This window comes from Gopherus flavomarginatus, chromosome 2 (assembly GCF_025201925.1).
Source record: "Gopherus flavomarginatus isolate rGopFla2 chromosome 2, rGopFla2.mat.asm, whole genome shotgun sequence".
In the NCBI taxonomy this organism is placed as follows: domain Eukaryota; kingdom Metazoa; phylum Chordata; order Testudines; family Testudinidae; genus Gopherus; species Gopherus flavomarginatus.
This window is the reverse complement of record NC_066618.1, coordinates 242,488,655-242,502,018: the sequence shown is the minus strand read 5'-3', so window position 1 is coordinate 242,502,018 and position 13,364 is coordinate 242,488,655. Positions and strand designations below refer to the sequence as shown.

Below are 13,364 nucleotides of genomic sequence, written 5' to 3'. Positions count from 1 at the left end.
ATAGGACTTAAAAAGTGCCTGGGATTTGTGCTAACCCATAATAAATGCACACATATAGGAAGACATTGGCTTTACCCCAAAGAGTTTGCAGACAGGCAAATAACTAAAGAGATGGAAGCAGAATATAATATACATGCAAAATGATCAGACAGGTGTTTGGCACATGCTTTGTTAATTCCATCTGTATATCTGTACTTAATTTTATTATTTATACTTTTTTTTGGCAAATATTTTGTCCCTTGTCTTTTTACACTGTGCATTTGTATTTCACCCTAACCGTATTCTGTTTTGTTTCTAATCAATCCTAGACTTGCTGGTTTTGTGTCTCAGGGTGTGTTTTTCAGGGTTACTGATGTGGTTTTGAAGGTGGGTATATATTTTTGTAATGTATGAGGCAGCCACATTGCATCTTTGTGACAAAACATCATCCCCCCTGTTGATGTGCTGTCACAGTGAAATACACAGGGATGGAAGAGAACTTTGACCCTAGCTTTCCTGGCTGATGAAAGAAAACAGTGAACACCTGGGACCCATACTAATAGAGATTGTCAACGCCTCCTTTGAAGAGGAAAATCTGCCACATTAAAGTAAGCAATAGTCCAACTGGCACTAAATTCAGAATGCTAGGATCACGCCCTTAAGGTTCTGTTATATGGTTCCTCTGGGGCTGATTCTGATTCCCTTATTCAAGATGAGTGGTACCTTACTGTGAGCTCATCTGAGGTGTCACCACACACAAAGGGCAATGTGTGATTATGCTGCCACGGAGCAGACTAAGAACCAGATTGCAATACAGAGAATTAGACTGACTCTGGGTTCTCCCTTGCAGGTGCAAAGTACTTTCCCTGGTGCCCAGGCTCAGCTGTGCCAAGGCTCCCCCTACTCTTTACCTCCTGTTCTTCCCCCTCCTCCTACTTGCTCACTCCCCATTCACACATGTGGGAGGCAGAGTAGCACCTTAATGGAGGCTGTTCTCTTCTCTCTGCATTGTTACTTGCAATATTGGTAGCCTGTGCATAGCAGTAAAGGTGTCTTTTCACCCCTTTACTCCTCTGCACAGGTGCATAGTCATAGTCATGTTCTGGAGCAAGTAGTACCAAGGAAACCAATGGGACACACACACATTAAGGTTGTATTCAGAGTGAGTAATGTATCAGAATCTGGTCATTTGCTTGTAAGATCCCGTAGGGAAGGTCAGTGAGTCCTCTTTTTCTCCACAGTTTGTGCATGTTCAACTAATAATAATAAAAAATCATTTTAAAAATAAAACCACTTGTTTGGTTTTAAAGAACTGCAGACATTTTACATATAAAATAACATCTCTGTCAGACCCATTTTCACAGTGCTGTTTTCTATCCAAGTCTTTCTATATTAGTCAGTGTCGTGTATATTCCCCATATTCAAATGAATATAGACAGAAGCGACACAGAATGGTCCAATCACTGAATTATTCATACAAAAACATATGTTGCAGTAACACTGCCAAAGTGTTTATATGCAATATGTCAAAAAGAGAAAAGAAAAAGAGATGATGCATAATTAAAAAAAATACATCTTGTAAATCATAAAAGTTGGGAACAGTAAAGTCCTATGAGATCATCCAGTTCATTTCCCAAACTAACTTAATTTTTAAAACCATTTTTCTCAGTAACACTTCCTCAACCTATTCCACATAATTCTGTTCTTATGGGCTGTAGAATCCAGATTCACAATGACCACACAAATGGGGCATTTTCAGGTCCTTGTTATCAGCCCTTATGATCTTCAGAGTTGTTTTATCTACTGTCTCCAGTAGAACGTGTGTGCTGCAGGAATGTATGATCAAACCCAAATATCTTTAATATTATTTATACTGGTTGTGCTTAAAACATGTCAATAGCTTTAGATAACTAAGTAGCATTAACATGGAATTTGCAGTAGTTGCTAAGTCTTGCCTTTTCAGTATTTATGGCCATGTTTTCATCCTAGATCTACAACACAAAGTCCGGTGCATCTCAAAATATCCTCTTTTTATTTGTCTTTGGAACAGTACAGATGATTTTCTGTACAGCTGCACTTTTTTTTTCTGAGTACCAGTCCAATGAGCTATCCATTGGACCATGCTTCTTTTCATGATGATGATAAAAAGACATGTCTCAATTTCATGGTAATTGTACCTGCATTCCCCCTTTGTGGTTCCTCAAGGGCACCCATTTAAAGATTTCTGGCTCCCAGCCTTCACTTCTCTTGAGCATAGACCTGTGTCTCACTCTATACTGACCATGGGTTTTAAGGCTGCACAGCTCCCTGCTCTATATAGTGTGATATCTCCAGCAAGCCAGTCTGCCTAAAAGGCTAGCATCTCCGCTTTGCTTTCTTTCCAAAGACTATAACCAGTGTATTGCCAATAGTTACCATCCCGCTCCTCTAAGCAAGCACATTTATTCTTAAGGTGAAAGCATTACACATTAAGCATATTAAAACAATAAAAAAAAATATACACACATGCTAAAGAGTTGATCAGAGGTCACCCCCAACTGCAACACGGGGCTCTGGTAGAGGTCAGTCCTTCAAAGCCCACAACTGAGTTTTCCTGGTGGTTACAAATTCATATCAGTCTTTAAACCAGGAACCAGAACCAAGGTTGGGCAGATCAACTAGTTCCTTATGCCACTTGGGTATTTGATGTCCAGTCCCCAGGAACAGATAACTAGTGCTTTCCTCAGGGTGTAGCTTCAAAAGCCTGTATTTTTGCATAACCAGAGTTGTGACATTACCCACCTCAGGAAATCCTTTTAACACATATGGTCCCAAAAGTCCATGCTTGTCTGACACATTTCAATATAAACATCTGAACTCTTTACACATCCTACAACTCACATCTGTCACAATATTAAAGGATGGAAATACCTTCCCATGGTTGGTGATTCCAAAGTTACGCTATCAGTTTACTACTCAAGAGCTGTCCATGTATTGGGACAGTATTTTCAGTAACTCCAAAAGCAGAAGCGTTAACAGAAGTAGCTTACTCTTTATACTTACTGTGCAGAAAAATGGTGATTATAGGGAATATTTTTTATTTTTGAACACTTTTTTGATCTCTCTTTTTTTAATCTTGTTTTTTTTCTTTTTAAGAACTTCAAGGCCAGCAGAGAGCAACAACTGCAGCACACACATTTAGTGGTAAGATTAGTCAAGTGACCTAAGAAAGAGAACAAAGTGTGCTGCTCTTTCAATCAGAATCTTCTTAACTGTCTGTTAACAATGCTGAGATATTTACTGTGACATGAGAGATTGCTGGGGGAACTTCCACTCTAATTGTCGGTCTCTGACACAGTGGGGTAAATTTCCAGTTAGTTTTCGAGGGTGGAGGGACTTAGTTGCACTACTCCTACTGACTATGGTAGCACATTGTTAAAAAATAATGGTTAGCTTGGAAATTCTTTGTGAATGGAATTACAGTAGGAATGAATCTGACCTTATAGTAAGTGATTCCTAGATTTCCAACCTCCTCATCCAATGGACAAACATCTCCAAAAAAGATAAGCAAAGAGTGTTTTATATAAAAATAAAGAGAGGAGAAATGGACTGCACTTCCCTCAGAATGGACTTGCACTGTTACTGTAGCTTGAACTGTAGCTCTTAAAACATCAGCAGGCTACTGGCTGCAGCTGTGGGCATTCAGCCATGTTCTCTGCAGGTTTTTGGGGAACTGGGGAAACTACTACACTTAGATCGTCTTCCATTACAAAGAACAACTGCTTTGGGGTGTCAGTCAATTCAAGCAAAAACCTTTCTTATTATAGCTGACTGCCCGTTGCTCCCATCACTAGAACGCTTGTTCACCTTTTTAAACATTTGACCTGTACTTACTAGTGTGGTTCCTGGAAAGGACTCTTGCATATAGGGATATTTGACAATATTTGGTAACTTAATCCTGAGACTAATTACATCTGATGGTGTTTTATACATTTTCAGTCTTTTGGTGTTTTCCTTTTCTTTAACCACTGACAAATTGTGAAGAACAAAGCGTGCTGAATCATATATATAAAAATTATGGAACCTAACATTGACACAAAGGTTTCTTGTTTGCTTTAGTAATGAAACAACCACACACTTCCTTTGCTGAGATGTATGACTCATGCTGATACCAAAATAAAGATCCTGCTTAATAAGTTTGTAAATGTTAATGATAACAGCCTTCTATCTGCATTGTAGAGTGGTTTATATATATATATTTGGACTGAAGTCACTTATATGTCAGTGGGATTTTTGTTTCTTTCCCTACAATTCTGTCACATTGAATAGTTCAGGACAAAATGCAAGAGTCAAGTTTTGACAGGTATTGAGGACTTCCTGTGAGTGCCCTCAAATGTCATTGTAGTCAAAGCCAGATGTCAATTAAGCCAAAGCCGCCTTGCAGGACACAACCTCCTGTATGACATGGGCATACACTTACAGAGCTACAGCTCTGACAAGTACTCAATATAACAAAGTGTGTTAGGGGCTTCCCTCTTTGATAGGTTATTCCGAATGCCCACCCATTGCCTTGGGATTGTGAACCTCCTACAACATTACAACATTTGAAGAGGAAGGAATTCACTCAGGAATAACTCCAGCAAAGAGATCTACTCGAACAACTTAGTCAACGGGAACACATAAGAACATATAAAAATATAAGAACGGCCATACGTGGTCAGACCAAAGGTCCATCTAGTCCATTATCCTGTCTTCCAACAGTGGCCAATGCCAGGTGCTTCAGAGGGAATGAACAGAACAGGTAATCATCAAGTGATCCATTCCCTATAGCCCATTCCCAGCTTCTGGCAAACAGAGGCTATGGACACCATTCCTGCCCATCCTGGCTAATAGTCATTGATGGACCTATCCTCCATAAATTTATCTAGTTCTTTTTTGAACCCTGTTATAGTCTTGGCCTTCACAACATCCTCTGGCAAGGAGTTCCACAGGTTGACTGTGCGTTGTGTGAAAAAATATTTCCTTTTGTTTGTTTAAAATCTGCTGCCTATTAATTTCATTTGGTGGCCCCTAGTTCTTGTGTTATGAGAAGGAATAAATAACACTTCCTTATTTACTTTCTCCATACCAGTCATGATTTTATAGACCTCTATCATATCCTCCCTTAGTTGTCTCTTTTCCAAGTTGAAAAATCCCAGTCTTATAAATTTCTCCTCATATGACAGCCATTCCATATCCCCTAATCATTTTTGTTGCCCTTTTCTGAACCTTTTCCAAGACCAATATATCTTTTTTGAGATGGGGTGACCATATCTGCATACAGTATTCAAGATGTGGGTGTACCATGGATTTATAGAGAGGCAATATGATATTTTCTGTCTTATTCTCTATCCCTTTCTTAATGATTCCCAACATTCTGTCTGTGTAACTGCAGTTGAAATATTCATCTGTTCAAAGATTAATTTTTGTCCCTGTTTCTACACTCTCCTACTTAATTTAGCCACTAACAACCTTCAAGTGAGATTGTGAATCCTTGTCACAACGCTATGACAGGGATGGAGATCTCCAATAAAAGGATGAAGAACTAATAGGGAGGAGAATAGTAAAGGAGTCCAACCTTGAAAGCTTATTATACGTAGAAAAAGGATGTGAGGAAAAGGACCATCATCTGTCAAGAAGCAAGTGCACTGACAAGAGCTATCAGCGACCAAATAAGCTGCTTCTGCAGTATTTTTCTGCCCAGGAAAAGATGACAATATTTCAAGCTGGGTGACATACCACCAGTTCTTAGCATGATACTTATGCTTAAAGAGTTTTACATCCAAGTCATTTTTGTTTCTTGTTTATGAAATCACTTTTTGTTTAGCTAGAAGGGACGTGTTTTTACTCTTCCTTATAATTCCAAGGCAATGAAGGAGTAGGACAATAAACCTTTAGTTGTCTTTGCTTTGCTTTCCATAGTACAGTATTCTAGGTAAGGTCTCAGCAGTAGGGCCGGCTCTAGTAATTTCGGCACCCCAAGCATGGCGGCACGCCGCGGGCGGTGCTCTGTTGCTCGCCGGTCCTGCGGCTCCGGGGGACCTCTTGCAGGCGTTTCTGCGGAGGGTCCGATGGTCCCGCGCTTCGGTGGAGCTGCTGCAGGTGTGTCTGCGGAAGGTCCACCGGAGCCGCCTCTCGCCCTCCCGGCAACCGGCAGAGCGCCCCCTGCGGTGTGCCACCCCAAGAATGCGCTTGGCGCGCTGTGGCCTGGAGGCGGCCCTGCTCACCAGAGAAGTCATCTCCCTGATCCATCACATGATGCATACTTAGCTCTGCAATTCAGGCATTAGAAAATACATATATAAATAACTAAACGGACTAAGGAACTAGGAAGAGGCATGCTAAACTTCACTGCTCAAGCAGCCTGTTTTACATCATGTGCTATACCTTATCCTTTATCTGTACATTGTCTATTTAGATTGCAATCTTTTCAGGATAGGTCCTGGTTTTCCTACTGTCAGTAATCTGCCCAGCACACATTTAGTGTTATATTTTTAAAGAACAACAACCACCAAGAATAACTAGGTCTGGTCAGAATATTTTTGCCAATAAATAATGGAGACAAATTGCCATTAAAAACTAAACTTCCATGCAATTTTTTTTTAGGTCTATGCCAGCTCTAATAGTAATGATGGCCCCAATTCTGTGCTCCACTAAAGACCCTTTATGGTTGCTCAAGCACCCTAAAGGGGCCACAAAGGCAGGTAAACCAACACATGAGGAATAACTGTAGATGACAACTGGTCAAGGGGTGCGCTGTGGATGGGAGGATGAATGCTGGGGGAAGGAGAAGACGTGGCTAGACCACTCTATACTTCAGCTATTCTGGGCTGGCGAAGTGGCCAATAGTTAGGTACGGGAAGCTGCCATAAACTACAGAGATCTCTGGGGCTACTCTAACTTACACACAAGCTAGGTCCAGAATCCCAAAATTACAAAGATGACTTATACCGCCCAGGCTATGTCTCCTGAGAGGTACAACACAAAATCATGGCCAAAGTCTCATTGCACCACATGTACCACAAAACCACATTAGCCTTTTGCTCTCATGTTGCATTGCATACTAAAATTGTATCTAATTTGATATCCATTATCACCCTTAAGTCTCAACTCTCGTGTTAGCTCCCACCAGTCTAATTCGTAACTTTATACCTGATAAAATTATATGATAAAAGACCCTAAGCCTGTTACATTTGTATAGTCAGTGATTGATAATATTACATACATATAGAAGGGGGGGGGAGGGAGAGAAAAAGAGGAAGAGAAAAAGATTCACATAGAAGTAGAAATATAATTTTGCCAGTTAGGCTGGAGATACAGAGACCAAACCACCACCTTTCTAGCTGCCATTTCCTTTGTATTTTGTAACAATGTTAAACAGACCACAATGGATACAGCACAATGAGTGGAAACACTATATCTCCTTTAAAGGTCTTTCAGTCTTAAAAAACATCAAAGAGAGTGGAGGTGGAGAGGCTATGAACAGAGAAAGGTTCTCCCTTTATTAAGATCCCCAGATGTTCCCTGAAAAATGTGTGGATAGCTGAATCCCTGGGGATGAGAGTGCAGCTACTGATTCCCTGAGGAGAAAAATAAAAACAAGAGGTAAAAACTTTGAAAATCCCCCTTAAATATCTTGATCTTACACAGACAGAGTAATATAATCATAGAAATGTTGGACTGGAGAGGTCATTTGGTCTATCTCCCTTGTTGAGGCAGGACTATCCCTAACAGGTGTTTGTCTAACCGGTTCTTTAAAACCTCCAATGACAGGGATTTCACAACCTTCCTTGGAAGCCTGTTCTAGTTGTGTGTGTCTGCTTTGTTCAAGGTGACTGCAGCCTGAATTCCTGTGAGGGTCTACATCTCTATACTTAGTGTGCTTTTATGTCAAGATTCTTGAAGGCTCAACCAAGGTGATTGATTAGACAGAACTTGGTTTAGCTTCAGGCACTGTTTCCTTGAGATGTGGATATCTGGTGTGTGCTTTTGAAGTAAGATTAGTTAGGGCACCAAGCCATGAATATTTTTTTAATTGCTACCTATTTCTAATCTACAGTACATAAGGGCTCTTTGGATGAGTATAGAATGAAAATGCTTCAAATCTGTAGTTTCAGGGCTCTATTTTGTCTCTAAAATACAAAACATGATTAATCTCAGTGCAGGATTTATAAAATCCGCTTTTAGCCATAGGGATATACTCAAAAAAGGGGAGGGGGAGAAATGTTACATGTGCCAAATTTATCAGTTTCGACAAATAATCAACTTTATTTATTGATCTAGTCATAAGCAATATTTTGGCAGATAAATGTGGGATTTGCTGCTACAATTTGCAATACTAATACAGATCAAGTACAGTGGGCTTTGGGAAACAAAGAGGCCAATGTAATTTATTAATCTGTTTAGATGCATTTTTATTTGTTCTTTCAGACTGAAAGAATATGATAATTACCCAAATCCTGGATTATTTTCATGCAGTAGATTTTACCTCAATGCTTTGTACATGTACATAATAAAATCAATGAACCGTCTACATCTGATCATTATTAGTTCTATTGTTTAATTATAAATGGTGTCAATATTATACCCACTCCCTGCTCTTGTATACTTGCACAGGGCTCAGCTCCCTCTAGCCCTCTTATAGGATGATCCTGTGGTGGGAATAGTGGGAAGTTATGTGTTTATCTAGAGAGCAGGTTTAGCATGGAAAGAATTGGCCACACTTCAGCAGACTCCCTTTTTCTGTGCCTTAGCCGTGACTTCATTTCACCATCTATGTGCAATAAAATACTATTGAAAGAGCTGTAAAATTAAATGAGATGAGGACTTTTAAAATCTTTTATATATTCTGTTCTTCAGCAAGTGGAAGAGCAGATTCCAGTAATCCAAGGGGAACACGGTCTCAGTCCCAATTCATCTTTAAATGAGACTTTGTCCTCTGCTCAGAGATACCTGCTGTGTTCTGAACCTGCTTGACCCTTTCTTAATCATGATTTCTTATCATTTTGACATCCTACAGCCCAGTACTATAACCCCCAGAATGACCTACATATATCTCACTGAAAAAATACACATTGTCAATTGTGCATTGGCATTCCTCTCATCTGTCTGGCATGTTTGTAAAGGACCAATTGAGTACTGAAGGATTTAAAATGAATTACATGTGACCTAGTCTGAGCTTCTCAAGAGGGAGAAAAATGGAACTAGACGGCTGGAAATATATTGGAAGAATGCAGTGTAAATGCAGTTTTATTTTTGTATAATGTTAAAAATGATGAATGGAAACAAAAAAAATATTTTCTAAACACATATTACAGGAATGGGAGAACCTGGAAAGACTCCAAGACTGAACCAACAGCCCATGCAGAGGCAAAACAAGAACCCCAAATCTAAAACTCTTTGAACATCAAGGAAAATAGTCCCAATGTCTACACAAAATGAAAGGCAGCATGGTTTAGCAGATAGTGCAGTAGAGTAGGAGCCAGAAGACCTGACTTCTATGTCAAGATTTGCCACTCACCTGCTCTTTAATGTTGATCAAGTCTCTATGCTTCTATTTCCCCTCCCAATTTGTCTATTTAGGACTGGTCTACACTACAGGGGGAAATCGATCTCAGATACGCAACTTCAGCTACGTGAATAATGTAGCTAAAGTCGAAGTATCTAAGACTGAATTACTCACCGTCCTCACGGCACAGGATCAATGTCTGCAGCTCCCCATGTCGACTCCGCAACTCCGTTCGGGTTGGTGGAGTTCCGGAATCGATATAAGCGCGTTTGGGGATCGATATATCGCGTCTAGATGAGACGCGATATATCGATCCCTGAGCAATCGATTGCTACCCGCCAATACGGCGGGTAGTGAAGACGTAGCCTCAGATTGTAATTAGTTTCACTCTTGAAAAAAGAAGACCGAGGGAGGACCTGATAACACTCCTCAAATATGTTAAGGGATGTTTTAAAGAGGACAACAATCAATTGTTCTCCGTGTCCATTGAAAGTAGGACAAGAAGCAATGGGCTTAATCTGCAGCAGGGGAGATTTAGGTTTGATATTAGGAAAAACTTTCTAACTATACGGTTTTTTAAGTTCTGGAATAGGCTTCCAAGGGAGATTTTTAAGAATAGGCTGGGATGATCCTTTCTTGGTCTTGCCTCTGTTCAGGGGGCTGGACTAGATGACTTCTCAAGGTCCCTTCAAGCCCTACAATTCTATGATTCTATGACTGAAAGGTCAGTGGGGAAGGGACCATCTCTTACTCTGTGTCTGTACAATGCCCAGTGTCCCTGGGACCTCTAGGTTCCACTGGAATATAAATAAATACATAATAAATGTCCCCCAAATGTGACAGAAATCTCACACAATCACTACTGAATCTAGTGACAAACCCAGCCCTGATTCTCCTTCCAAGGTCTCATCCTACCTAAACCCAAACACCATCTCCCCAGCCTATTCTACAAAAGAACAGGTGGCTTCATAGTTTTAATTATCATTTTCATGCCACTGACTGAAAGATAATCTAGTTCGTGGAGAAAGGTGTATTTGCCTAGTAAGAGCCTGACACAAAACCCATTGAAGTTCATGCCTTATTTGGGTGGCTGACTGCGTTGCCTTGTGCCCTGTGCGTGTGGCATTACAGTGGCATTTATTAAATGTCTCTTGCTACACTATGTTGACCTTGTCAACCTATAATATGACTCAGCATGCAAAGATACACTGAGAAATAAGTAATATACAACAGTATTACTTAGCACTAAATTGGATATTTGGTACTTATGTGTAAAACTAGAGTGAGCAGTTACTGCACAGTATACATGAAGTGATAGCTATGTGGCAGTTTAACAGTTATCCCTAATCAGAAATAATTGTGAGTATTTCAAAATCCCCAGATCAGCTCCAACTGCTAGCTAGTCTAGGGCATCACTAATACCAGCTGCAAGGTGAAGATTGTCAACATTTGTTCAAAGGCTGTAAAGGATTAAAAATCATGGAGACAAAGTACGGTAGTATGAGAGCAAAATCAAAAGTGCCAGGTGTCATCAGAAACCAAAGTTTTGACATTTTAAAAGTTTATGAAACTGGTTCATTATTAATTGGGCTTTGGGTCAGGCTTCAGCTAGCTTTGGATCAGGCCCTATATCACCAAATTTCCTGAGCTAGTCCCAGGTCATTCCATCCAACCTTGATCTTTTAGGCCACCATAAGTGGAGCCAGTGGGGTACTTTTTGTTTTAACCCAAACCCTAACTCCTTCCCTTCTCCACTGTTAAATTAAGAGAAACTTCCAATAGAGGTATAAAACTAGATCCCAACACCCCAAAACAAACTGAGAAGCATTACACTTTGAAAGCTACCATTGAAAAGTGCTATCTAAGAGCTAGGTGCTATTATTACTACTACTATTAGAATATTAAGACAAGTGCTTTTTATTATTACAATCAGGACAGACAGACATCAGCATTCTAGTTCTAAAATTCCATACATAAAATGGGCCAGATTCTGTTTCCCTGCACCCTGCGCAATCATTTACACCCATACAAAGAGGGAATAAAACCCTCTTAAATCAGGCCCTGATTCCTGAAAGCATTTACGCACCCTTTCTTTGAATAGGGATGTTTTCCCAGATCAGAGCCTCTGAATGGTAGAATTTTGCATCCACTTTAGACTGGGATAAATGCCACAGGCAGAGAAACAGACAGACAATCTGGCCCATTATGTTTTAAGCCATTTTTGCTACAAAACAGTGAAAGCTAGAAAATTGGTATTGTGGGAAGCTAGAAAATTCAGCCAAAAGCAAGAAACCAGTCCTCAGTTAGAAAAGCAACATTGGTTATAACTAGACACTAGAGAAACAGCCATATTTGCTTAGGCAGAGGGAAGGGGAGAAGGATAATAGGTTCTAAAAAGAATAAATACGAAATTTATTCAATATTTCTCTCTTTCTCTGAACAACACCATTATTATTCTTGCATGTGATTACGGACGGATCAGCTGTGGTGTGGATCAGCATAAATCTAAACAGAATTGGCAGAGGTCATTTAAAATAATCGGTATAAATATTATGAAGAATCAATACTTTAGTAGTGCAGGGCACTTGTCATTGATTTAAGGGAATGACCTACCGTGCTTCATTATCTTGAACTTAATCTTTTTCCAGTCAAGCTCTGAGCATCTCCTAAAGCTGCCTGTAATGTTTCTTTAGTTACTGAGTGCAATCTGAAATGTATAACTTTAAATAATGTAAATGTAACCATTTCATGTTTCCATTGTCATACAGTTTTCTTTTATGTTATGTAATAATAGTGGACTGGGCCCCAGTGATCTCAACTCATTTCAGAACACTGCCTCCAAGGAGCAGTTTGGGTGAGACCCAAAGGGCTAGGAGACAAATACAAGCAGTTCCATTTAATTTAAATGGAGACCAAGATGACATTCACATAAAGAAATGTCACTTTGCCCTTTCCTGAGTGAGAGACACATGCTGTTCTGTTCTATCTCTGTTATAATATGGTGCATGGAGGTAGTTTGTGCTGGAACATAGTTACCTGTTGGCATTTGTCTGGAACAGCAGAAGTAAGAGTACAGATTTAGAGCTTGATACAGATCCCACTAAAGTCAATAGAAAGACTCCAATTCACTTTACATAAAGTTACATCTGCTTCTTTTTTACTCATGCTGTGGTCTAGAATAAACGGCCAAATATGCCTACACAACCCATCTCTGCCCCTTATCTACAACTCAGTTTTTACCTGCTGCAGGGAAACTTGGGAAAGTTTTCAAACTTTATCTGTTTCACATGATGAACATAACTGACAGCATAAGAAACAATCAGTAACCTAGTTGCACACTGATTAAATTCATGCCACCATGCACATTAATTATTTGCAATGGCATGACAATACCTTGCACAGAAGTGGCCTAAACTACCATGTCATGCATGATCCACTTTGGAGGATATACAATGTACACTTCCATAAAAACTCAAGCAATTCAAGAAGGTTTTAAGCCAGTTTTTCCAGAAAAAGAGTATTTTCTCCCCCAAAATCTCCTTTTTGCTTGGAGTTTGGGAAGCAGTTTAGATGAAGTAACTAAAGCTATACCAGAAACCAGTTTGAGACTTTAAAAGGACTGGAAATCTCATGAGAAAGACTGTTCTCATTAGAGATGATTAAGTCCCATCTAGTCAATGTTTGTCAATAATCTGTTGTTCATAATGGCCTGGTATTTTAATGTACAAAGTTAAGTTAAATGCCCGGTTAAGAGTACTTAAAACATGTAATTTAAAGGGTTACTGAAAACTATACAGGCCTTAGGTCCAAGGAGGAGAGGCAGCTGTTTCTTCTGCTTGGAGCAGAAAAAATGTCCTGC

At 39.7% G+C, this 13,364-nt stretch overlaps 1 protein-coding gene and 1 long non-coding RNA gene across 2 annotated transcripts in view; both read right to left on the bottom strand.

The window, feature by feature from the left end:
* Positions 1 to 13,364, bottom strand: part of KCNB2 (potassium voltage-gated channel subfamily B member 2) — a 304,602-nt gene that overhangs the window by 158,856 nt on the left and 132,382 nt on the right. The window lies entirely within an intron of this gene.
* The window catches only part of LOC127045455 (uncharacterized), a 60,777-nt gene that overhangs the window by 26,455 nt on the left and 20,958 nt on the right, over positions 1 to 13,364 (bottom strand). The window lies entirely within an intron of this gene.